This window comes from Gossypium hirsutum, chromosome A08, assembly GCF_007990345.1.
Source record: "Gossypium hirsutum isolate 1008001.06 chromosome A08, Gossypium_hirsutum_v2.1, whole genome shotgun sequence".
Taxonomy (NCBI): domain Eukaryota; kingdom Viridiplantae; phylum Streptophyta; class Magnoliopsida; order Malvales; family Malvaceae; genus Gossypium; species Gossypium hirsutum.
Window position 1 is genome coordinate 96678811 of NC_053431.1, and position 25734 is coordinate 96704544.

A 25734-nucleotide genomic window follows, 5' to 3' on the forward strand; every position below is an offset into this window, starting at 1 on the left:
TTGCGTGAAAATCAAATCTCCACCACTATATACTGAGATGATACATCAATCAAAAGGTCTTTAGAGGGTTGTAACGTGGCTTTGGTTAGGGGATGTGGTCACAAGCTGAAAGAAAAGGTTATAATCGAGATTGAATTGAAAAATTACCTAACTAGAAAAATACTAAAACTGACAAATTACATTCCTAATTAGAAGATCCTAGAATTGAGCTTTTCTTCATGGAATATGGAATTAAATACTTAAGCTCAAAAACAAAAAATTACTACTAATATGTATGTATGTATATATATATTTTAAGAACAAATCAAAATAACATAGAACTTTGCTAACTATCAACAAAAAAACATAGCTAAGCAATTTATTCAAATCAAATCTTGACAAAAATAGGGATCAAATGAGGGGATTTCAACAATAATGGGTTATGGGTTAATATTGAGGGTAAAACAATGAATGGCTTGTTAGGCTCAAGGGGGTTCACTAAGGGTGAATTATGAGGGTAGACTTTTATGGAGTAAGTGGGTTAAACCTAAGTGTCTTTATCATCTCGACATATCAAATCAAATGGTGTGGTCTTGACATGCATAATCGAAGCAAGTTCTAGAATAACAAATCAATATTGATGCACTCATAGCAACAATAAAAGTGAGCATGAAAGAAATAATATATGCTCTAAAGGCTCAATATCTCACAAAAATTATGGGTATTTGATGTCAAACTTGTAAATTCAAAACTTCAAGATAATACCTCAATTCAGGGAAACAACCTAGCAATTTTAATTTTCAAAAATTTCAACTTATCATATTTGATTCCTTAATGTGTTAAAGTTTAAACAATCAATGCACATTTACTTATGATTTAATTCAAAACATATCAATAAAAATCATGGGTCAATCAAAATTTATTCTAATAATGATATGAGAAAATTATTTGAGACAAGATAAAAATTCAAGGGTTTTCTAGTAATGGTATAAATAACCCCCCACACTTAAGATGTACATTGTCCTCAATGTACAAAGATATATAATAGTGATATAAAGATAATATCAAAAGAGAGGGAGAGAAGTGAAACTGCCCTGAAATTGTGGATGAAATCCCTGGATTAGTAAGAGCGAGAATTGAAGATAAAGCTGAAGGAAAGGTATGATTCTGAGGGATAAATGAGAAGACACCACTTTGAAAGAGAATTAAGGGAATAATTTGATAATAATCATAAAGATAAGTAGAGTTTAAAAATATAAACATGAGTCTTCAAAAATAAATAAAAATAAAAATAAAAATAAAAATAATATGAGTTTAAAAAGAGGCACGGCCATGTAGCCTAACACGGGTCTCACACGGCCGTGTCACACGCTCGTGTTGCTCGTGTCCAGCTTGTGTTTATCACAGAACAAGAAATTGTCACACGGCCTAAGGACACGACCGTGTGTCTAAGCCGTGTGGTCACATGGTCGTGTCGCACGACCGTGCACGATGTGGTTCGTTTCTCCAATGCCCGTGTAAATATGCGCAAGCCCGTGTTCTTTTGACAGTCTTGACCACGGGTGGTGGCCATGGGCGTGTCACACGCCCGTGTTAATTTGGCAGGATTTCCCACGGCCATGTTGCACGGCCATGGCAACATATCAAATCCCGTGTTTTGGGAAAAAAATTACTTTGTTTTCACATGGTCGTATAGCACGACCGTGTCGCTGCTCGTGGTAGGAGCATGGCCGAAGGCACACCCGTGTGCCTGGCTATGTGGATTTGGAAAACCTGTGTTTAAGGACTCAGTTAGTTATTTAGATGTTAAAAATAAAATTTAAAGAAATCGACATTGTTAGTGCTTGGGTTGTCTCCCAAGAAGCGCTTATTTATAGTCTAAGCTAGACTTACCTATTTGTTGCGTGATCATGGTGGTGTGAGGAGTTTACACTCCTCGTTCATGCTATCAATTTTATCAAAATAAGGTTTTAGATGAGTACTATTTACCTTAAACATGCCAAATTTGGAATGAGTGACCTCGACTGTACCGTATGGGAAAATGTTAAGTACCGTAAAAGGGATTGCTCCATTAGGTTCAAAAGTGGTAATGCGAGGGTCTGCTGCATCTAATAGTACTTTGTCTCCAACCTTAAGTTGATTTGGTGAAACATTGAGTCTGTCATGGCGTGGTTTTGGTTTATTGTGTGTTCTCTATTTCTGTGCATGCCATTCATCTAGTTCCCCGATTTGTAGCCTTCGCTCTTCATAGATGGGCCCTTTGTTGTTTCTTGAACATGACTCATGTATGCTCCTTGAATGTGTTTCCTACAAAGAAGGTTGCAACACATGATCAGTATTAGTAGCATGATTTATACAACCACCCTCGATATTCGATGTGTTACTCGAATTACAAGCTTGAAGAGTGATTGTTTCATCACTCACATGAAGTGTGAGTTCACCTGAACCAACATCACTAATAGTTCTAGCAGTTGATAAAAAGGGTCTTCCTAAAATTAAAGGTACGTCATCATCCTCTTCTATGTCTAGAACAACAAAATCAATGGGAAATATAAAATTTTCAATTTTAACAAGTACATCTTCAGTAATACCCTTAGGAAATCTGATTATTTTATCCGCCAATTGAATGCTCATCCTAGTTTGTTTGGGTTTCCCAAGACCTAGTTGTTTAAACATTTTATAGGGCATGACATTAATTTCAGCCCCTAAATTAGCCAAAGCATTGTTAACATGTAGACTACCAATTAAACAAGGAATCGTAAAACTCCTTGGATCTTTCAACTTGTTCGGTAGCTTATTCTGTAGAATGGCTAAGCAAACTGCGTTCAACTCTACATGCAGTGCCTCATCCAGCTTCCGCTTATTTGCTAAAAGCTCCTTTAAAAATTTAACTGCATTCGACATCTGCGAAAGAGCTTCAATAAATGGTAAGTTAATATGTAATTTCTTTAATAATTTAAGGAATTTACCAAATTGTTCATCCGTGTGGTCTTTCCTTGTCGCACTGGGGTATGGCATATGAGGTTTGTACTATCTACTTACCGATTTTTGCTCATTGTGGTCCACCTCACCTTTACCTTTACTTACCATAATTCCTTGCCTCGGTTCTGGTTCAAGTTTAACTAACCCTTCCTTACCTCGAACGGTAATCGCATTAAGTTGTTCTCTTGGGTTCGATTTAGTATTTCTTGGCAAGCTACCTTATGGTCGTTCAGAAATCAGTTTGGCGAGTTGGCCTATCTAGGTTTCGAGCCCTTGAATTGACGCTTGTTGATTCTTAAGTGCTGTCTCGGTATTTTGAAAATGAGTTTTTGGCACTGAGATAAATTTCGTTAGCATCTCCTCAAGGTTCGGTTTCTTTTCCTATTGGTAAGGTGGTTGCTGAAAGCTTGGGGGATGTTGTGGCCTTTGATTTCCTTGGCCAGCCCACGAGAAGTTGGGATGGTTCCTCCAACCAGCATTATAAGTGTTATTGTATGGGTTATTTTGAGGTCTAGAATTATTATTACCCATATATTGAACTTGTTCCTCCTCGATGCTAGGGTTGAAAGATTGATATTCTGTGTGCACTCCTCCTCCATTTGCATCGCACCTCATCACTGGATGTACCTGAGTAGAACCATATAAACTTTCAATCTTTTTATTTAAAAGTTCCACCTGGTTAGATAGCATAGTGACCATGTCGAGGTTGAAAACACCAGATGCTTTTGTTCACTTTGTTTTCATGACTTGCCACTGATAGTTATTTAGTGACATCTCTTCAATAAATTCGTAAGCCTCTTCAGGTGTTTTGTTGTTTAAAGTACCACCGGCGGCTGCGTCGATAAGTTGCCTTGTTGAGGGGTTCACACCATTGTAAAAAGTCTGAACCTGCAACCATAGAGGTAACCCATGGTGAGGGCACCTTCTCAATAGATCCTTGTATCTCTCCCATGCATCATAGAGTGTTTCTAGATCTATCTGCACAAAAGAAGAGATATCATTCCTCAACTTAGTTGTTTTAGCTGGTGGAAAATATTTAAGTAAGAATTTTTTGGTCATTTGTTCCCAAGTAGTGATTGACCCTCATGGTAATGAGTTCAACCACTGTTTAGCTTTGTTCCTCAATGAAAAGGGAAACAACCAAAGGCGAATGGCGTCATCAGAAACACCATTGATCTTAAAAGTGTCGCAAAACTCCAGAAAATTCACCAAGTGAGTGTTTGGATCCTCGTCCTGCAAACCATCAAACTGAACAAACTGTTGTATCATTTGAATTGTGTTAAGTTTCAGTTCAAAATTATTTGCAGGAATAATAGGTCTAACTATACTCGATTCGGCTTTTGTTAAAGAAGGTTTAGCATAATCATACATAGTACGAGGAACAAGATTCTGATTTATTGGATCTGCAACAACCACAGGAGGAAGCTGATTATTCTGATTTTCAGCCATCTCCTCGGTTGTATTATGGATATCTTCCTCTTATCCTTCCTCTATGTTTCTTAGGTTTTGCTTTGTTTCTCTTCGGTTTCTACAAGCTGTGCTTTCAATCTCATTGTCAAAAAGTAATGGCCCTGACGGGTTTCTTCTAATCATAAACTATAAAAACCTGTCAGAAGAAAACAAAAGAAAATTTAGTAAAAATAATAAATCTAAAATAAAATTTAAATTGCAATAAAATAAATGTCTAAAGTAATAAAAATTGAGCATTCCTAATATTTTAGTTTCCCGTTAACGGCACCAAAAACTTGATGTATGCGTGATAAGTTTTATATTTATGATTGATCGTACTTGAAAACTAACTATTATCACGATAAAGGCAAGCACACCTATCGAACAGTAGTATAACTTATAGTAAGGTCGGAATGTCGAACCCACAGGAACTAAAAGTACTAGTACTAACTTTCTTTTTATTATCTAGCCTAAAAATAAGGGGATTTACTTTATCTAAACTAGTTAACTAAACAAAGAATGCACAGGAAGAAAATTAAGGAAATACTTTTGGGAAAACTGATTGATTTGGACAATACCCAAGGAAAAATCCACCTAGACTTCACTTGTTACTTGACTCTGAACCAACTGATTTATTCACTTGACTCGATCCGTAAAAATCCCTAAGTTATATTATTATCTCTCTCGAGACTAACAATGTCTAACCCTAGGTTGATTAATTGAAATCTCTTTCTAATTAAAACCCCTAGTGTTGCATTAACTCGATCTATGGATTCCCTTATTAGGTTTGACCCTAATTTGGCAGATTTATGGTGCCCTGTGTCTAGGGGTGCAATCAACTCCACTCAATTATGCTAGATCTACTCTTAGACAGGAAATTTTTCTCCTCTAAATAAGCACATCAAAACTTGAATCAATATCCTGGAATATTAAAACAAGAATTAAGAACACATAATTAAGAACAAATCAAGTATTTATCATATAATTCAGAAAATAATAACAAGATTCGTCTTAGGTTTCATTCCCCTTAGGTATTTAGGGTACTTAGTTCATAAGTGTAAAAGGAAACATCTAAAAAGAATAATAATAACAAAACATAAAGAAAACCCAAAAACCCCTGAAGGAAATTGAAGGGAGATCTTCAGTCTTGAAGGAGAATCTGGCTTCTGAGATGGATCAATCGGCTTTCTTCAAGTAATTCCTTGCCTCCTACTCTGTGTGTCCTTTCTAGGTACCTCCTGGGGTGTTTATATAGGCTTTAGAATGCTTCAAAACCCTCAAGAGTGGCCTTTTCCAAATAGGACTAGACTTTGGCTCAACAGGGACATGCCCGTGTGACACGCCCGTGTGAGGTGGCTTAGGCCGTATTTAGAGTCTGTTAAATAGACACGACCGTGTGGTGCGGCTTAGGCAGTGTTACAATCTGTTAAATAGACACGGGCTTGTGGTCTACCCCTACGAGAAAGTCCAGGCTGTTTTGATTTCCCATGTTGACCCATTTTCTCCGTTTTTGGCCCGTTTCTCGCTCTTAGTATAAAACATGAAATTTAAGGATTAGGAGCATCAACTTCCACAAATCTAATGATAATTCATCAATAATATGCTAAGCATGAGATAAAAATATGTATAAATTATGACTTATCAGTGCCTCTCTCAAAATCTTCTTACTAAGCTCATTATCCTTAGGCACACAAATCATGTCTCAGTACATTGTACAACCGTCAGTACCAATATGAAATTCTGATTCATTTCCCATCTCACATTGAACCATTCTAGCTTGCAAATCCTTATCACCTTTTTGAGCTTCACGAATCTCTTGAAGGAACATCGATTTAGCTCTCATCCCAGCTAGAATCAAACCATCATCAGTCACCATCAATTGAATATTTATAGCCCCCAAAGCAAACAATGATTTCCTACTCAATGCATCGGCGACTACATTCGCCTTCTGGGGGTGGTAGTCAATCACCAACTTGTAATCCTTTATCAACTCCAACTATCTTCGTTGCAGTAAATTCAGCTCCTTTTTAGTCATCAAATATTTTAAACTCTTATGATCAATAAATACCCGACATCTCTCGCCATATAAATAGTGTCTCCAAATTTTCAATGGGAACACGATGGCGGCCAACTCTACATCATGGGTCGGGTAATTTTCTCGTGTGGCTTAAGTTGTCTCGAGGCATACGCTATCACTTTGCCTTCTTGCATGAGCACACATCCCATTCCATTTAAGGAGGCATCGCTATACACCACGAATTTCTTTTTCCGATCCTGGTTGCATTAAAACTGGAGCTTCGGTTAACAAGGTCTTTAGTTTCTCGAAACTCTGCTGGCATTTCTCCGTCCATTCAAACATGACATCTTTCTGTAACAACCTTGTCATCGGAGTAGCTATCATGGAGAATCCATTTACAAATCTTCTGTAATACCCAGCTAAGCCTAGAAAGCTCCGTATCTCTGACACACTCCTCGGCGGTTGCCACTCAACGATAGCCGAGATCTTACACGGGTCAACTCTTATCCCGTCACCCTACACAATATGTCCCAAGAATCTGACCTCTTGTAGCCAAAATTTGCTTTTACTAAACTTGGCATACAACTGCTTATCTTTTAAGGTTTGTAAAACCGTCCCCAAATGTTTCGAGTGCTCACTCTCATCACACGAATAAACCAATATGTCATCGATAAAAACGACGACGAACTTATCCAAATATGGTTGGAAAATGCAGTTCATTAAGTCCATAAATACTGCCAGGGCATTCGTTAAACCAAAGGGCATGACTAGGAACTCATAATGACCATACCTTGTCCTGAACGCGGTTCGGTACATCTTGCTCCTTTTCTCTAAGCTGATAATAACTGGACCTCAAGTTTATCTTGGAAAATACAGTGGCTCCTTTCAATTGATCAAACAGATCGTTTATCCTTGGTAGGGGATACTTGTTCTTCATTGTCACTTTTTTGAGTTGTCTGTAGTCTATACATAACCTCATCGACCCGTCTTTCTTTTTCACAAAGAGTACCAGAGCACCCCACGGAGAATAGCTTGGTCTCGCAAAACCTTTATCTGTTAACTCTTGTAGCTGAACTTTCAACCCCTTTAACTTCGTCAGAACCATCCTATATGGAGCAATCGAGATAGGTGCTGTACTAGGGACTAACTCAATTCCAAATTCAAATTCTCTCACTGGTGGCAGTCCCAGCAATTCCTCCGAAAATACATCTGCGAACTCACATACCACTAGCACTGAATCGATCTTCAATTCAGATGCTTGAGTATTCAATACAAAAGCAAGATAAGCTTCATATCCTTTTCTCAAATATCTCACTGCCGACATGGACAATATCACCACAGGCAAGTTATCTGTTCTACCCGATTCAACCAGAAGATCATCCCAACTTTCACACTTCAACTCAATAACTTTTCTCCCACAGTCCACTACAACACTATGAGAAGTCAACCAATCCACCCCAAGGATTACATCAAAATCATCAAACGGAAATAACATGAGGTTAACTAAAAAAACGACCTTTAATTGTCAAAGGACAATTTCTACACACTTGGTCCATTAATACATGCTTGCCTAAAGGGTTGGACACTTTCACCACAAATTCAGTGGATTCAACTAGCATATTCATACAGGGTATTAGTTTCGTAAAAATATAGGAATGGGTAGACCACGAGTCAATCAAAGTAATAATAGATATATCATACATCAAGAGACTTTGCCTTTTCACGGGCACGTATAGCATAAGTCCTTGTAGGCGCTCTACCCTCGGACCTCACAGCAGCTTCTCTAGGCGTACCTCTACTGCTAGCCCCACTTCCCAGGTTCTTATGCAGTATACCTCTTGAAGGAGCATTACTCGATCTCATGCTTTGATCCTTGTCTTTCTCGACCATTTCGTGACAGCTACGAATAAAATGGTCCAATGACCCACATTTAAAATAGCCTCTTTCATTTCCTCAGCACTCACAGAAATGACATCTATCGCACTATGAACATTCCGGTCTATTCGGTCGAGTACTACCCACGCTTGCCATAAAAGTGGTTTGAGCTTTAGACGTCATGTACTGTTTGTTCTTGTTTCTGCTTGAGAGTCCTACTAACGCATTTGATCGAGCAAAAAACTCTTTCGATCTCTTGGATGAGGTCTGGTGTGATTTCTCCATCTGTTTTTTCTTAGAGTCACGAGACTCAATGTCAGCTTTTCTCTTCTCTTTGGCCAATTCTTCAGCCTTGCAAGCTCTCTTGACAAGTACCACAAACTCCCTCAACTCTAAAATACCAATTAATAAATGAATGTCTTTGTTCAGACCATCTTCAAACCTCTTGCAGATAATGGCTTCTGTAGATACACACTCTCGTGCATGTTTGCTGAGCCTCACAAACTCACGCTCGTACCCAGTCACTGTCATACGGCCTTGCTTCAGCCCAAGGAATTCTTTCCTCTTTTGATCTATGAACCTTTGACTAATATACTTTTTAAGGAACTCCTCCTGGAAAAGATCCCAAGTTACTCTCTCTCTCGATACCACTGACACAAGGGTATTCCATCATTGATAGGCCGAATCTCGTAGGAGTGACACTACACACTTCATGTACTCCTCCGGCGTGCACGATAATTTGTCAAATACCCTAATGGTATTTGCAACCAAAACTCGGCCCTCTCTGGATCATCATCAATATATGCTCTAAATTCCTCGGCCCCATGCTTACAGATTCTGTCTACTAGAGGTTTCTCTCTCCTAGCTATTTTTACTCCTTGAGGAGCTATATGAATGGGTTGAGGAATTGGGGGAGGTGGAGGAGGTGGAGGATTCAGATTCGCACAAATAAACTCCGAGTACCAAGCGTCCATCATATGGAGGTAAGCTTCTTTAGCCCCTCCGCCCTGACTCATTTTCACGGGCCTACTATCCACGGGCGTGGTGCCTTTAGTGGGAGTCGGCGCATTACTTTCCATATCATCTACCGTAGCCATGTCACGATCCATTTACTATATATATAAAAACACAATTTATCTCGTCAGAAGTCGTCACACTATAAATATACAATTATGACATGTATAACTGTGACACCCCTAATTTGACCCTAGTCGAAAGTGGTTTTGGAACCCCAAAACCGAGTCACAAAAATAATCAGATGTTATATTCTGTGCTTATTGAATGTGGAATTTGTATGTGCGAATATTTCATGCCTTGATTTTATCAAGGCGGTGTTAATTTATAAGAAAGGACCCATGTGATAAGACTTGAAAATGTGATAGGTGAAATTTAAAGTGGCCAAATAATGCATGAGTTATTGACATGAGGGACTTGCATGTCAAATGGACCACTTTTAATTAGTGGCCGGCCATAATGATAGTTGATAGATATTATATGCATTTTATTTTAGCATGATAATAGTTAATGGCTTTATATTATGGAAGAAAGAATAATTAAAAGAAGGAAAAAGTGATAGAAACAAGGTATGTCCATCTTTCTTTTCCCCATTGCCGTAACTAGTGAAAGAAAAAAAAAGGAGAAATGCATGGCACTAAGTGTGCGGGCAATAAGTGTTCACGGTTGTGAGATTGGCACTAAGCGTGCGGGCAATAAGTGTTCACGGTTGTGAGATTGACACTAAGTGTGCGGGCTTGAAATGCATGGCACTAAGTGTGCGAGTTTAAAGTACATGGCACTAAGTGTGCGTGGTTGATTATTAAGCACTATGTGTGCGAACCCACTATATATATATTTTCTATCAATTAATTTATATTAAGGGTGCGACCTTACCAAGTCGATTTCGGACAGCGGAAAGGGGTAAGTTCTTGAGTAATAGAGCTTAAATTATGATTTGATTAGATCATGTTTTAAGCAAATCAAAATCATGCTCTTTGTGTGTGGCTATTGAGCCGAAATTGCAAGAATGATAAGTGTCTTGTGTTTGAGTTTTGCTAATGAAAATGAAATACGAATGTGTCATGATTTATTGTTAAATGTGCATGGTTATTCGAATGATGTCCGGACTAAGTCCCGAAGGCTTTGTGCTAAGTGACCATATTCGGACTAAGATCCGAAGGCATTGGTACGAGTTACTAAATTCGGGCTAAGTTCCTAAGAGCATTCATGCTAGTGATGTATCCGGGCTAAGTTCTGAAGAGCATTCGTGCTAGTGATATATCCGTGCTAAATCCCGAAGAGCAATCATGCTGGTGACGTGTATTCGGGCCTTCGTCCTAGTAGGCTTCGTGCCGGTAATTTGAGCAAAGTTTAAGTACTCATTACTATACAAATTCAAATTTAAATGAGATTATATGTTTAAAAGTGTACATACATGATGTTTATAGACTTGGTTAAGTCATATCAATGTGTATTAACGAATGAATATGAGCGCTATGTATGTGAATAATTAGAGGCACTGTGTGTGTGCGAATTTCTTTAACCGAGCACTATGAGTGCGAGATCGGTCAGTGGGCACTAAGTGTGTGAAGTGGAATTCATGTAAGACCTCGTTTGGGACGAAGGCATTGATTTGAGATAGTGTGTAAGACCATGTCTGGGACATGGCATCGGCTCGATATGTGAGAATATGTAAGACCATATCTAGGTTATGGCATTGTAAGAGCTATATGTGCTATTGCTGAATGGACACTATTTTGTTAATCTTGTTCAAGAAATTATTTTGGTTAAGTTTCGACATTCGAAAGTTTGAAAGAATTTTTGATGAATGTTGATAATTTTGGATATACGAGTTATGCGCTAGAATAAATCTCATGCCAGTGTATTATATTAGGCTTTATGCCTATTCGACTGTATACGGGTAACGTTAACTATGATTGAATGTGCTAAATGAACTAAATGTTCAGGTACGTGGAAGTTGACTTTTCTTTTGGAAATGAGTTTAGTTGAATATTGAGACGTGATAAAGTTATAAAGGATATTTATTGGGATGTTTGAGTATATGTGTACTTTCGGCTAGGTTACAGCTTATTCATGAATGAATATGTGGGTTGACGATGTGAATTATACATGTTAATATGTGCCTAATATGTGTTTGAAATGCATTTGTGAATTAAATTAAGTGATTATTGCTTATGAAATCAAGAAAATGAGATATATGTGCATACTTGTAGAAATGTTTATGTATTTGTTTTAAGATAAGAAAATGATTTTACAGATCGATGCGAAATCAATAATTAATTACAATTGCCATCGATGAGCTAATGTTTATATGAATATAATTCAATAAGAGGACGTTATCCTAAACTATGCATCGGTAGAAATTTTCGGGGACGAAAATCCCTAAAGGGGGAAGAGTTGTGACACCCCTAATTTGACCCTAGTCGAAAGTGGTTTTGGAACCCCAAAACCGAGTCACAAAAATAATCAGATGTTATATTCTGTGCTTATTGAATGTGGAATTTGTATGTGCGAATATTTCGTGCCTTGATTTTATCAAGGCGGTGTTAATTTATAAGAAAGGACCCATGTGATAAGACTTGAAAATGTGATAGGTGAAATTTAAAGTGGCCAAATAATGCATGAGTTATTGACATGAGGGACTTGCATGTCAAATGGACCACTTTTAATTAGTGGCCGGCCATAATGATAGTTGATAGATATTATATGCATTTTATTTTAGCATGATAATAGTTAATGGCTTTATATTATGGAAGAAAGAATAATTAAAAGAAGGAAAGAGTGATAGAAACAAGGTATGTCCATCTTTCTTTTCCCCATTGCCGTAACTAGTGAAAGAAAAAAAAAGGAGAAGAAGAAGCCAAGGCATTCGGCCATGGTTAGTTCATAAATCAAAGGTATGTTAATGTGATTTTTATGTAATTGTTCATGAATTTAAACCATAGTGCATGTGTGAAAATTTGATGTTTTAATTTAGACTTATGACGGTGAATTTCATGTGATTGACTTAGTTGAGAACCTAAGAAAATATGATAGGGGAATATGTAAGGATCAAATGATAACAAAGTGAGGAAACTTGGGTTTGCATGTCAAATCACCCAAACCTCAAGTAGTGGCCGGCCAAGCAAGGATGGTTCTTCCATTAAGTTGAATTTTTAATGATGCTTTTATTAGTAAATGATTAAAATAGATCAAAAAAAAAGAAAGGGGGAATAAAATAAGAAAGCAAGAGAAAGTCTTCATCTTCTTTCTTTTCTTGAAGTGCCGTGAGCTAGGGAAGGAGTGGAGACTTCATTGTTTTTGGGTTCTAGCCGAAACTAAAGAAAGAAAAAGGGGAAAGTGTTTTGGGAATGTTCGGTCTTTTGGAGGCCAATTTCTAAGCTCAAGAACAAAGGACACCAACTTCGGATAGGGGAAAAGAGAAAGTAGTTGAATAGCCGATTTGTACTAAGTCGATCAAATTCAAGGTAAGTTCTTAAGTATTTGAGTTTGATTCCTTTGTAAGTTTTAAGTATTAAAGCCTATAATGTGATTGAGTATGATATGTTAAGCACATATTAAAAGAATCATAACTCTATTGTAAATTTTTATGCATATAGCCTAATGGCTATTATGAAGTATAGGTAAGTTATTGATATGATATGTTGCCAAATGGATATGATATTATGAAGTGCTAAAAGGATATGTCAGAAGAGTAAAATTGTGATAAACCTGCTCAGGACAGCAGCAGTAACATGAATTTAGAAAATCACCATAAATTTTTGGAGTTGAATGGGAGGCTGAATAAATTATGAAATTAAAGCTTAATGAGTCTAGTTTCTTATAAAAGAAACCGTGTAAGCAAAGGGATTTCCGACAATGAGATACTTAAAGTTGTGTGAGACAGCACAGAATGACGCTGTAATCCTCTGTTCTGTCTTTAGAAAATCATTATAAATTGTACAAAAATGGTTATAAGATAAAATTTATATGCTTAGACTCCTTAATGAGTCTAGTTTCAAATTAAATCAAATACAACACATTTTGAATTCTGTAAAATGAGAAATTTGATTCGTAGTGAAGAGTGGTCAGATTAGTCAAACAGTGAAACAGGGGAAACTTTAAGAAAAATCTGGTATTGATTGGCCAAACCTAAAATTCTGCAAATTTTATGGATGGAAGATATATGAGTCTATATTCAGGAAAAATTAACGGAAAGTGATTTGGAGTTTTGTAGCTCCAGTTATAAATAATTTAGTGACTATTGCTCAGGAAAAACAGCTTGTGCTGAATTTGAGATTGTGTTGTAAACCTTGATAAACTTGTTTTAGTTGCTCATAAGCTATTGATTAAACCCATACGTGAATTCTAAATTGTGATATTGGAAAATGATAGATGTAGATTCATCCAAGACAGTTTGTATACGTGAAAGTATATGTGGTATGTGAAGTATATTTGGATAATTGTGATGTGAATACATGAAAATCTATATTTTGATTTAGGATTCTATGTGATGGATGTGAACATGCATATATGTGATAAGGCCTAATGGCCGATGTGATGAATGTGAAAGTGTATATATGTGATAAGGCCTAATGGCCGATGTGATGAATGTGAAAGTGTATATATGTGACAGGGCCGAGTGGCCAACGTGATGGGTGCCGATGTGATGAATGTGATAAGTCCCGAACGGCATTTGTGTCAGTACTATATCCAGGTTAAAACCCCGCAGGCTTTATGCGAGAATATTATCACTGATTAATGTCCGTAAGCTTCGTGCTCGTACTATATCCGAGCTCTAAAGACCCGATGACTACGTGTGGGGATTTTGTCCGGGTAAGACCCGATAACTTCGTGTGGAGATTATGTCCGGGTAAGACTTCGTAATAAGAATTGCTTATAAATATACTCAATGCAAAAGGTTAAACAGGTATGTACTCCAAGTTTATATGTGAGCTTGATTTGCGCTAAATCATAAGGTAGTTATGTGATGCATACGAGAGCAATCTATGAGACTATTCCTATGATTATGTGACATCGGATCAGTGTGAGAGGTTATGTGAAATCATACGATATATCTACGTCACATGAGCTCACTTTTATGTGAAAGTTTATCTGCCTATTGTATATGATGAGACGTGCATATTCGGTAAAAGGGATGGTATGCCCGAAGGAAGAGTGAAATAAAAATACGAACAACTATGTTATAATTTGATTGTTATCTGTTGACACTGCTTAAAACTTACTAAGCATTGTAATGCTTACTCTGTTTACTCTGTTTCCTCTGTTTTATAGATCTCATTGCGAAGCTACAGGCTCGGGGATCGTCAGCAACTAGTCACACTATCACTATCCACTGTTTGGTACTGCTATGTTTTGGATTATCTTATGGCATGTATAAAATAGACTAGTGGCGGAAGAATATTTTGGTTAATGTATATAGCCATGCGAAAATGGCTTATATATGTTTGAGCATAATGTTATAATCATTTGGTATGGAATGGTTAATCACTATCATAATTTGTGCTATTTATGCTAAAAGGGCTAGTTGAATCATGGAAACTACGAAATAGGTAAAGTCTACCTTAAAGGCAGATGCTGGCAGCAGCAGTGATGTAGATTTGGAAAATTACTAAAAATAGTAGGATTGGAATTAAATAATGAATAAATTATGTAAATGAACCTTGATGAATCTATTTTCATAGGAAAGTAACGAAACGATCATATGGACAGTATGTTAAGAGATATTCAGGTTCTCGTGAGACAGGGCCAGAACGGTTTCTGGATTCCCTGTTTCGACTTTGGAAATTCATTATAAATTAACCAGAGATAATTAGGAGTCATGCCATATATTTATAGATTCCTCTCTGAGTCTAGTTTCTATAGAAACAAACGGCATCAGTATTGAAGCTCTGTGCAGGGAGATATCCAAGTCGTAATGCGCAAAGGTCAGTGTAGTCGATCCCTGTAACATGGGAGAATTTGACTAATAAACTGTACTAATTGGCCTGACCAAAAATTCTAGAAAAAAATATGCAGATGGTAATATGAGTCTAGTTTCAGGGAAAAATTATGAAACTGATTTTCGAGTTGTGAAACTCAAGATATGATTTTTAAGGTGACAGTGTCGCAGTTAGCCAACTGCCTGGAAAATTTTAAAATGGTCTGCGATAGTAAGCGAATTTGGTCTGTGAACCCCTCGTGTCCGACTCCGGCAAAGGTCTCGGGTACGGGGTGTTACAATAACTAGACTCATACTTAAGCTAGGTTAGTCCTAGAATCGACTAAACCATAGCTTTGATACTATTAAATGTTACAACCTTTACCTGAGTCTGAGGCCAGGACTGGGCACGAGGCATTACTTAACTTAAACTCATGCATACAATAATTTCAAATCATAAAATTTGATCCAATTTAAAACTTTTCAATCTTAGTCTGGAAATTCTTAATATGGGTCTACGAGACCCAAAATGAGCTTTTGAAACTATCTAGAATTAATTCTAACACCTTTGAAAAATTTGAAAAATGTCACTTCAAGCAGGGCACACGCCCGTGTGGAAGGGCAACACGCCTGTGTGGCCCTGTTGACCTGGTCGTTCCAAAGGCCCGTGTGGTTCACAAGGCCTAAGCATAAGGGGGCACACCTGTGCCCCGAGCCTGTGTGAATTAAATTTCAACTTCAAACCTACAGGGTTTTCACACGGCCTGATGCACGCCCGTGTCCGTGGCCCGTGTCCCTCACACGGCCATGACACACCCGTGTCTTAGCCCGTGTCTAAAAACTTGACATTTTGTTTCTGACATTAGTGACAATTTAGGGGCACACGACCAAGGCACACGCCCGTGGCCATAGGCCGTGTCCTCCACACGGCTGAGACACATGGTCGTGTCTCTGCCCGTGTGTTTACTAACATGCATACTGACTTGGAAATTCGAGGTGCAGGGGACACACAGTCGAAAAACACGCCCATGGTGTTGACCGTGCATCACACATGGCCTAGACACATGCCCGTGTGTCTACCTGTGTGGACGATATAAGGCTATCTACCAAGCCCCTTGCCACCCTGAAACACAATCTATCATACCAAGTCTATCACAAAAAGATTTCTCAACGAAGCAACCATAACTAAGGCTTATATAAGGTTCATACATATTCAAACATGCCAACAATTTGACATTCACTGTAACACCCCGAACCCGAGACCGACACCGGAGTCGAACACGAGGTGTTAACAAACTTTAAACCCCTTATAAAAATATTTCCCAGACGCTTCCCAATCTGCGTACTAGTCTCTTTAAAAATCATATCTTGAGTTTCACAACTCGAAAATCAGTTTCGTTATTTTTCCCTGAAACTAGACTCATATGCCCGTCTACATATTTTTTTCTAGAATTTTTGGTTAGGCCAATTAGTACAGTTTATTAGTCAAAGTCCCCCATGTTACAGGGATCGACTACACTGACCTTTGCGCATTACTACTTGGATATCTCCCTGCACAGAGCTTCAATACTGATGCCGTTTGTTTCTATGGAAACTAGACTCAGAGAGGAATCTATACATATATGGTATGACTCCTAATTATCTCTGGTTAATTTATAATGAATTTCCATAGTCGGAACAGGGAATCCAGAAACCGTTCTGGTCCTGTCTCACGAGAACCTGAATATCTCTTAACATACTGTCCATATGATCGTTTCGTTACTTTCCTATGAAAATAAATTCATCAGGGTTCGTTTACATAATTTATTCACTATTTAATTCCATTCCTACTATTTTTAGTGATTTTCCAAATCTACATCACTGCTGCTGTCAGCATCTGCCTTTAAGGTAGACTTTACCTATTTTATAGTTTCCATGATTCAACTAGTCCTTTTAGCATGAGTAGCACAAATGATGATGGTGATTAACCATTCCCATGGCCAATCCTTGTCAAGCATATTCACACTAAATGATTATAACATTATACTCAAACATATATAAGCCATTTTCGCATGGCTAACCAAAATTATACAAGTCCAAAGGGTCCAAGACCCACAACAAACGGGTAGTCCTATACATGCCATATCCAGAGTTCAACTAAAAGAGTACCAAAAGAGCTTTGATAGTGTGGATGACTTCGACTTCGATGATCCCGAATCCGATAGCTAATGAACAATATCTATAAAACAGAGAGCCAAAGCAACGGGGTAAGCATTTTAAAGCTTAGTAAGTTTCAAGTAATGAAATCGGCTTTGACTAAAGTATTGCATTCACATAGCTAAATAAATCACTTTATTAATTCACATTCTCATAAGCATACTTACTTCACACTTCATCAACATATACACACACAAGGTATCAACCTATCTAAAAGCCGAAAATTCGTTAGTCGATTGAACGAATATTATTTAAAATGAATCGACTTTTTTTTTTTTCGAAGCACATGCAAACATACCTTATCGTTTGGGTTTATCGAGCGTATTAATTGAATTTATTGCAGCACAAAACGCTCACATTCAAACCCAAGTTTCTTCGGAATTTAGCCGGATATAACCACAAGCTCAATTGCCTTCGGGTCTTAACCCGGGTATAGCAACTCGCACGAATGCCTTCGGGTCTTAGCCCGGATATATCAACTTGCACAATTGCCTTCGGGTCTTAGCCCGGATATATCAATTCGCACAAACGCCATCGGGTCTTAGCCCGGATATATCAGTTCGCACAAACGCCATCGGGTCTTATCCCGGATATATCAATTCGCACAAATGCCTTCGGGTCTTATCCTGGATATATCAATTCGCACAAATGCCTTCGGGTCTTATCCCGGATATATCAATTCGCACAAATGCCTTCGGGTCTTATCCCGGATATATCAATTCGCACAAATGCCTTCGGGTCTTAGCCCGGATATATCAATTCGCACAAATGCCTTCGGGTCTTAGCCCGGATATATCAATTCGCACAAATGCCTTCGGGTCTTATCCCGGATATATCAATTCACACAAATGCCTTCAGGTCTTATCCCGGATATATCAATTCGCACAAATGCCTTCGGGTCTTATCCCGAATATATCAATTCGCACAAATGCCTTCGGGTCTTAGCCCGGATATATCAATTCGCACAAATGCCTTCGGGTCTTAGCCCGGATATATCAATTCGCACAAATGCCTTCGGGTCTTATCCCGGATATATCAATTCGCACAAATGCCTTCGGGTCTTATCCCGGATATATCAATTCGCACAAATGCCTTCGGGTCTTAGCCCGGATATATCAATTCGCACAAATGCCTTCGGGTCTTAGCCCGGATATATCAATTCGCACAAATGCCTTCAGGTCTTAGCCCGGATATATCAATTCGCACAAATGCCTTCGGGTCTTAACCCGGATATATCAATTCACACAAATGCCTTCGGGTCTTAACCCGGATATATCAATTCGCACAAATGCCTTCGGGTCTTAGCCCGGATATCATTCAAATGCTCATGCACACATATATCAACAATCATGACACATCCATATTTCACTTTCGTTACTAAGGCTCAAACACAAAGCATTTATTAAACCTTTCCAATTTCGGCTCAATAGCCACACACAAAGAGCATGATTTCGATTGGCTTTATAACATAGTCTCTATGCACATTCAACTATCCGTCATAGTATGACTAATCATTTCAATATAATTCAAGTAGGGTCATTACTCGAAGACTTACCTCAGATGTTGTCGAACGACTTCAATGGCTATTCAATTACTTTTTCCTTCCCTTTATCGGATCTAGTTCCCCTTTGCTCTTGAGCTTAAGTTCAACAAAATTTAAAATAGTCATTAATCGACTATTCAAGTATTACTTTCAGAATAATATATATATTGATCCGACTTTCACACACATAGATTATAGTAAGCTTTATAATAATCAATAAATAATTCATTGGCAAATTTTCATTAATGTTTACAACAAAATCACATATTCACTACGAGCTGTTTTCCTGAGCAGTAGTTACTAAATTATTTATAACTGGAGCTACTAAACTCCAAATCACTTTCCGTTAATTTTCACTGAATTTAGACTCCTATATCTTCCATCCATAAAATTCTCAGAATTTTAGGCTTGGCCAATCAATACCAGATTTTTCTTAAAGTTTCCCCTGTTTCACTGTTTGACTATTCTGACCACTCTTCACTACGAATCAAATTTCTCATTTTACAGAATTCAAAATGTGTTGTATTTGATCTAATTTGAAATTAGACTCATTAAGGAGTCTAATCATATAAATTTTATCTTATAATCATTTTTGTACAATTTATAATGATTTTCTAAAAACAGAACAGGGAATCTAGTAGTCATTTTGACTCAGCCCCACAATACTTCAAATATCTCAAGATCGGTAACTCTTTTGTTTTTATAGTTTCTTTTGTAAGAAAATAGACTCTTCAAGCTTTAATGACATAATTCACTCAGCTTCTAATTCAACTCCTACAAATTATGGCAATTTTCCAAAATCACCTTACTGCTGCTGTCCCCAAACAGATTATTACCAAATCAAATACTAACATTAGCATTTCACCTTAATAGCTAGCTTACCAAGCCTTAATTTAACATATAATTCACACATATCACATTCAGCTATATATACATTTATCATATTTCCATTTCAGCATATATAACTAACATTTATTCCGAAATTTTAATATCTAATTGCTTATAAACTTTCTTCGGATGTCGTCGACTAATTGATCGGCTACTCAACTACTTTCGATTTTCCCTGATCTAAATCCAATTTCTTGGTTTCTTGATCTTAACATATTCAAATAAATCTCATTTTAACATATTTTCATTCAATTTAGTCTAATAACGCATAAATGGGTAAATTACATTTTTACCCCTAATATTTCGCACTTTCACAATTTAGTCTTTATTCCACAAAACACAAAATACACAAAATTTGGTCACACTCCTTAAGGGCCGAATCTTCCTAGTACCCATATAAGTCCATACATTTCATTTATTTCACCTTTGAGTCCAAAAATTTATTTTTGTAATTTAGCCCTAACTACTCAAAATCACCAAAAACTTCAACACAAAACATATTAATCTTTAACATATCTTTCATTTTTCATCAACAACTATCAAAAAGCTCAAGCACTCATCAATGGCAAAACACAAAATCATCATCAATTCACAAAATTGAACCATGGGTTTTAAAGAACACAAAGCAATGATATCAAAAATGTGAAAATTATCAAAAACCAAACAAAAGACTAACCTTAATCTAACTCCCAATGGCCGAACCTTAGCCAAGCTTTTCTCTTTTTCTTCTTTCTCCAGTTTCGACAATGGAGAAGATGATATGATAGTGGCTTCCTTTCTCTTTTTTTTTTTTATTCTTTCTTTAATTCATTATGTCTCCAATAACCCAATTTCCTATTATAATATCTAATTCAACAAATAAATTGCCCATCATCAATCCATCTTGGCCGGCCACTATAAGGGAATTGGGCAAATTTGACATGCAAGTCCACCTTTGTGTTGACATGCACTAATAAGCCCTTTAAAATTAGCCTATCATATTTCACCATGTCTCATGTTGATCCCTATTTAATAATTCCTCATACAATTGGCAAAATTAGGGAATGAAATTTCCACATATGCATGTACACACATAATAAGCATAGAATATAACAATTAATTATTTTCATAACTCGATTTTGTGGTCCCGAAACCACTTCCCGACTAGGGTCAATTTAGGGCTGTCACATTCACGAAAGGTTTTCTTGCATTCACATAATAACATTCAATATAGACCATTTTTCATGGCCTTATACAAAATGAGTTAAGTATTAAAATAAGCCAATACATTTGGCCAATTAACAATTGACACAAAACTCAAAAGCCAAGATCCTATACATGCCATACTCAAAATAAAAGAACTGACTATACCAAGTGCTTCAAGTGATAGTGTGACTGGTTTCTCCAATGTAGGCAATGATCATCGAGCTACTTTTGCAACTCTATGAGAAAATGGAAAGGAAAAAGGGGTAAGCATAAAGCTTAGTAAGTTGCATGAAAATAAACATAAACTAATTATCATACAACAATATGCTCATAACATTTCATAGCTTGTCTATGTATACAATAAATAGACATAAGCACAACTTACTCATCACCATCCAATACAATTCATATGGCTTATATTGAGCCCACATCTCATACATTTCAATTAGGTACTTGTGTCACTCACCACGTGGTCATAACTTTTTTCATTTTGACATAAACCATAAATCTCCCATTGAACCATTTGAAATATTACTGTATACTAAATAACTCCGAACATGGGATAAGATACCGACGCCATGTCCCAGACATGGTCTTACGCTGGCTAGCACATTAAAGTCGATGCTGTGTCCCAGACAGTTCTTACACTGACTTTCATATATCGAGGCTGATGCCATTTCCTAGACAGGTCTTACATTGGCTCTCATCTATCGGTGTCGATGCCATGTCCTGGGTAGGTCTTACACTGAAAAACAACAAGCTGACGCCATGTCTTAGACAGGTTTTAAACTGACTTGTATATCCCGAGGCTGATGCATGTCCCATACATGTCTTACACTAGCTCTTGTTTCAATGCCGATGCATGTCCCAGACATGTCTCACGTCGACTCTCATAACGTGGCTGATGCATGTCCCAGACATGTCTTACACTGGCTCACATACCACCCAATGTCATGGTACGAATATCCAAGTCTACTCCAAATGTTCAATCGGAAGTCTTTACTACATTAATTTCTCGACATGCATTCTTATAATCATAATCAAATAATTTATGCAATATCAATTAAATCATACATCATAGCAATATAGTTGCATTATTAACATACAACTTACCTCGGATTACAAAATGTAGGTGACTAGACGATTTAATCTACTTGCTTGGTTTTCCCCCAGTCCAGTTTCGGATTTTGTATTTCTTGATCTAAAATAATAAGAATTCACTCATTTAATCACTGAATAAATTTATACAATCAAAAACTCACATTTTTGGCAAAATGACCATTTTGCCCCTAAACTTTCACAAAATGACCACTTTACCCCTAGGCTCGAAATTTGATTTTTATTGAATTTCTTCGAATCTTCAGCCTAGATGAACCCTTTTTACTCTTATAGTGACCCAAAATTCCCATTATTTCACAACATTACTATCCATTTTACAAACTTTACAAAATAGTCCTATTTCTTTCACAAAAGTTGTTTACAACACAAATAAGATTCATTTTCTTTCAAAAAACTCAGAAAACATCATAAATCCCTTCATGGAAAATCCCTAGACTATCATCCATTTTGAAAAATGGTCCTCCCATTAGCTAGCTCATGCCATAAGGGTTCCAAAAGTACAAAAATTATAAAAAATAACCTTCAATTTGACTTACTTGCAAGAGGATAGCTTGGATGAAATCTTAAAGCTCCAAGAACCCTTATTTTGCTGAGATTTAGATGAAAAAGAAAGGGTGAAACGGATGATATCATTCTTTTTCTATTTTATTTCTTTTTCGTAAATTTAGCCATCAAATTTTCACCTAACATTGACTTTTCTATTCCTTTGTCTCCTATGGCTGGCCACCTCTCTAAAAAGGGTCTATTTGCCTTTTAAAGACCTAAAAAATATGATTCATAGTTAATTTAAACCTTTAGCTAATAAAACAAGACTTTTGCACTTTATACGATTTAGTCCTTTTTCGAAATTAAGCTCACAAACGCTAAAATTAGTTCACCAAAATTTCCATAAACTAATATAATCATACTATGACACCAAAATAATAATAAAAATAATTCTTCAACCTTGGATTGGTGGTCCCGAAACCACAGTTCTAACTAAGCCTAAAACTAGGCTGTTATAGGGGTACCCTACGATTTTAAGTCAGTCTCGTGCACAGCCAAGGCACAAGGGCGTGTGGTTAGCTGTGTGACTTAAGTCAGTTTCAACCATGTCCAAGGCAAACGGGCATGTCTTGTAGCCATGTGTTTAAGTCAGTATGTATGCGCTGATTTGACACGATCTAGACACACGGGTGTGTCTAATACTATGTAAGGCACACGGCTTGTTCACACGGGCGTGTGACCTCCATAACTTTGAAAATTTATTTATGTTTTGAAAAATTTTGTATGCGTTCGGTTTGGTCCCGACCCCTTTCTAATGCATGTTTAAGGTCTCGATGACCTATATAAGGGACTCTATTGTGATGTATGACTATGATTATGGATGATGTTTATGAATTGTTAGTAAAATATTCCGATTCATCCGGTAACGCCTTTAACCCTAGACCGATAACGGATACGAGTTAGGGGTGTTATAATGAATTTGTTATGTATATGAAAATAATTATATATTTGACATGCCCGAGAAACATTAAGTCTTGTTTGAATGAATGAAATTTGATAGATACCAGTTTCCTCATTGTTTCTGAATTAGCATATGTTGCAGACATACCATAGCTCAAAAGAGGGTCTTGTTATTAGCCCTTTCGAGCTTTCCATATATGGTTCTTGTGAGCTTCCCATTATAGCTCTTCGGAGCGTCCTAATAGGTTCTGATCCTACATGTGATACGAATACACCTTAGCTCTTGTGAGGTTCCTGATATAGGCACTTCATGAGCTTCCTGTTAAATTAGCTCTTTGTAAGCTTCCCGATAGTTCTCGCTTTGTAACACCCCTAACCCGCTGTTCTCGGACTAGGGTTGTAACTTCCCGAAATAGGGCCTAAATGGAACAGTGGTTGTGAGACCATGAATCTGAGATAGAAAAGTTTATTGTGATTAATTTTATGATTTATCGAGTGATTAGATGCATATGTTTGAATACCGATACGAAATTTCACTGATTGCATGTTCGATTTGCATATTAGGGCTTAATTGCAAAAGTTGATAAATTTGAGTTCTAAATGCTAAGGGATTAAATTGAAGTGCATAATTGAAGTATAGGTCCTTAAATGGTAATTAGACCATTATATTTTCATGGACAAAAATGGATAGGTAGAAATAACTAAAAATATTAATGAAGGGCATTTTAGTAAAGTGTCAAATAAAAGAATTGAAAATGGAAGAAGATGGAAAAAATGTTCTCATCTTCTTCCTTAGGACGAATGTCAAGGGATCTCAATAGCTAGGGTTTGTTTCAAGCTTTCCAAGCTCCATAGTAAGTGATTCCAAGCCCTATTTTTTAATGTTCTTTACATTTTTGGGGTCTCGGTAACTTAATTAAGCTTATTCTAGCAATAATTTAACCCAGGGTTTATATTTGGAAAAATACCCATAGGTGAAATGTGTTTATTTTGATGTTTTATGGTAGAATATGAAGCTTGAAATTGTACTAAACAACTTTTGCTAAGCGGTTTTACGTGAAAACGAGTAAAACGACATAATTGGTAAAAATACCTAATGTTCATAAGAACATGTTAGAGTGAGAATTTGATGTTTCCATAGAAGGGAAAAATGACCATCATGTCATAAAACATAAGAAAATAGGATGAATTTTAATTTTCGAGCTTGGGGGGAAAAGTGTAAATAGTAAAAGTTTAGGGGAAAAAGTGTAATTTTGCCAAAGTTTGAGTCAAGGATTGTTTTAATAAATATGAGTATTAAATAAGCTAAATTTGTTATTATAGATCAAGAAGAGCAAAATTCGGAGTTAGACTGGGAAAAGAAAAAGATAGTGGACTAAATCGATATAATTGATCGTATTTGTTTCGAGATAAGTTTGCGGTAAATAAATGCAATATTCTATTATTTTATGTTAATATTGTTAATTACCAGCATGTGTATATTTATTTTATGAAATTATTCAAAGAATACTCAAGCATGAATTGACGGAGAAGTAATTTCAGAAAGTCTCAATTCAACCTTAGGAATGTGTAGGATACAAATGTCATGATATTAGGGTTTAAAGATACCATGTAAGACCATGCCAAGGCATGGCAATTGGTAAGGTTTCTAAGGCAAGGATATCATGTAAGACCATGTCAAGACATGGCATCGGTAAGTTACTATAAGGCAAAGGTCCCATGTAAGACCATGCCAAGGCATGGCATTGGTGAGTTCATAAGGCAAGGATACCATGTAAGACCATGTCGAGACATGGCAATGGTAAGTTTAAAAAGGATACCACATAAGACCACGACAAGTCATGGCAATGGTAAGGTACTCGTGTATCCTTAGTATTCTATGTGGTTCAACAGGAAAATTTAAAGAGAATATCAAGGTAAGGTAAGGTAAGACGAGTTATACCAAAAATGTAAGACAAGTTCATGCTAGAAGAGCAAAGGTAAGTATATAATGTTCATGTATGCTTGATAAGGAAAAAGGTAAGTAAAATGTATTAATAAATTTGATTAAGTAAGTATTTAAGTAAGTGAGTAAGTGAAGAAGTTTAAAATATGTCTATGACAATTAATGAAGTTGCA

General features: G+C 36.8%; 1 non-coding gene across 1 annotated transcript; it reads left to right on the forward strand.

The window, feature by feature from the left end:
• Positions 1-3865: 3865 nt before the first annotated feature.
• On the forward strand, positions 3866-3972 carry LOC121205409 (small nucleolar RNA R71). Its single transcript, XR_005900487.1, has one exon. It is a non-coding gene; the product is annotated as a small nucleolar RNA R71 (small nucleolar RNA).
• The last annotated feature ends 21762 nt before the right edge of the window (positions 3973-25734 follow it).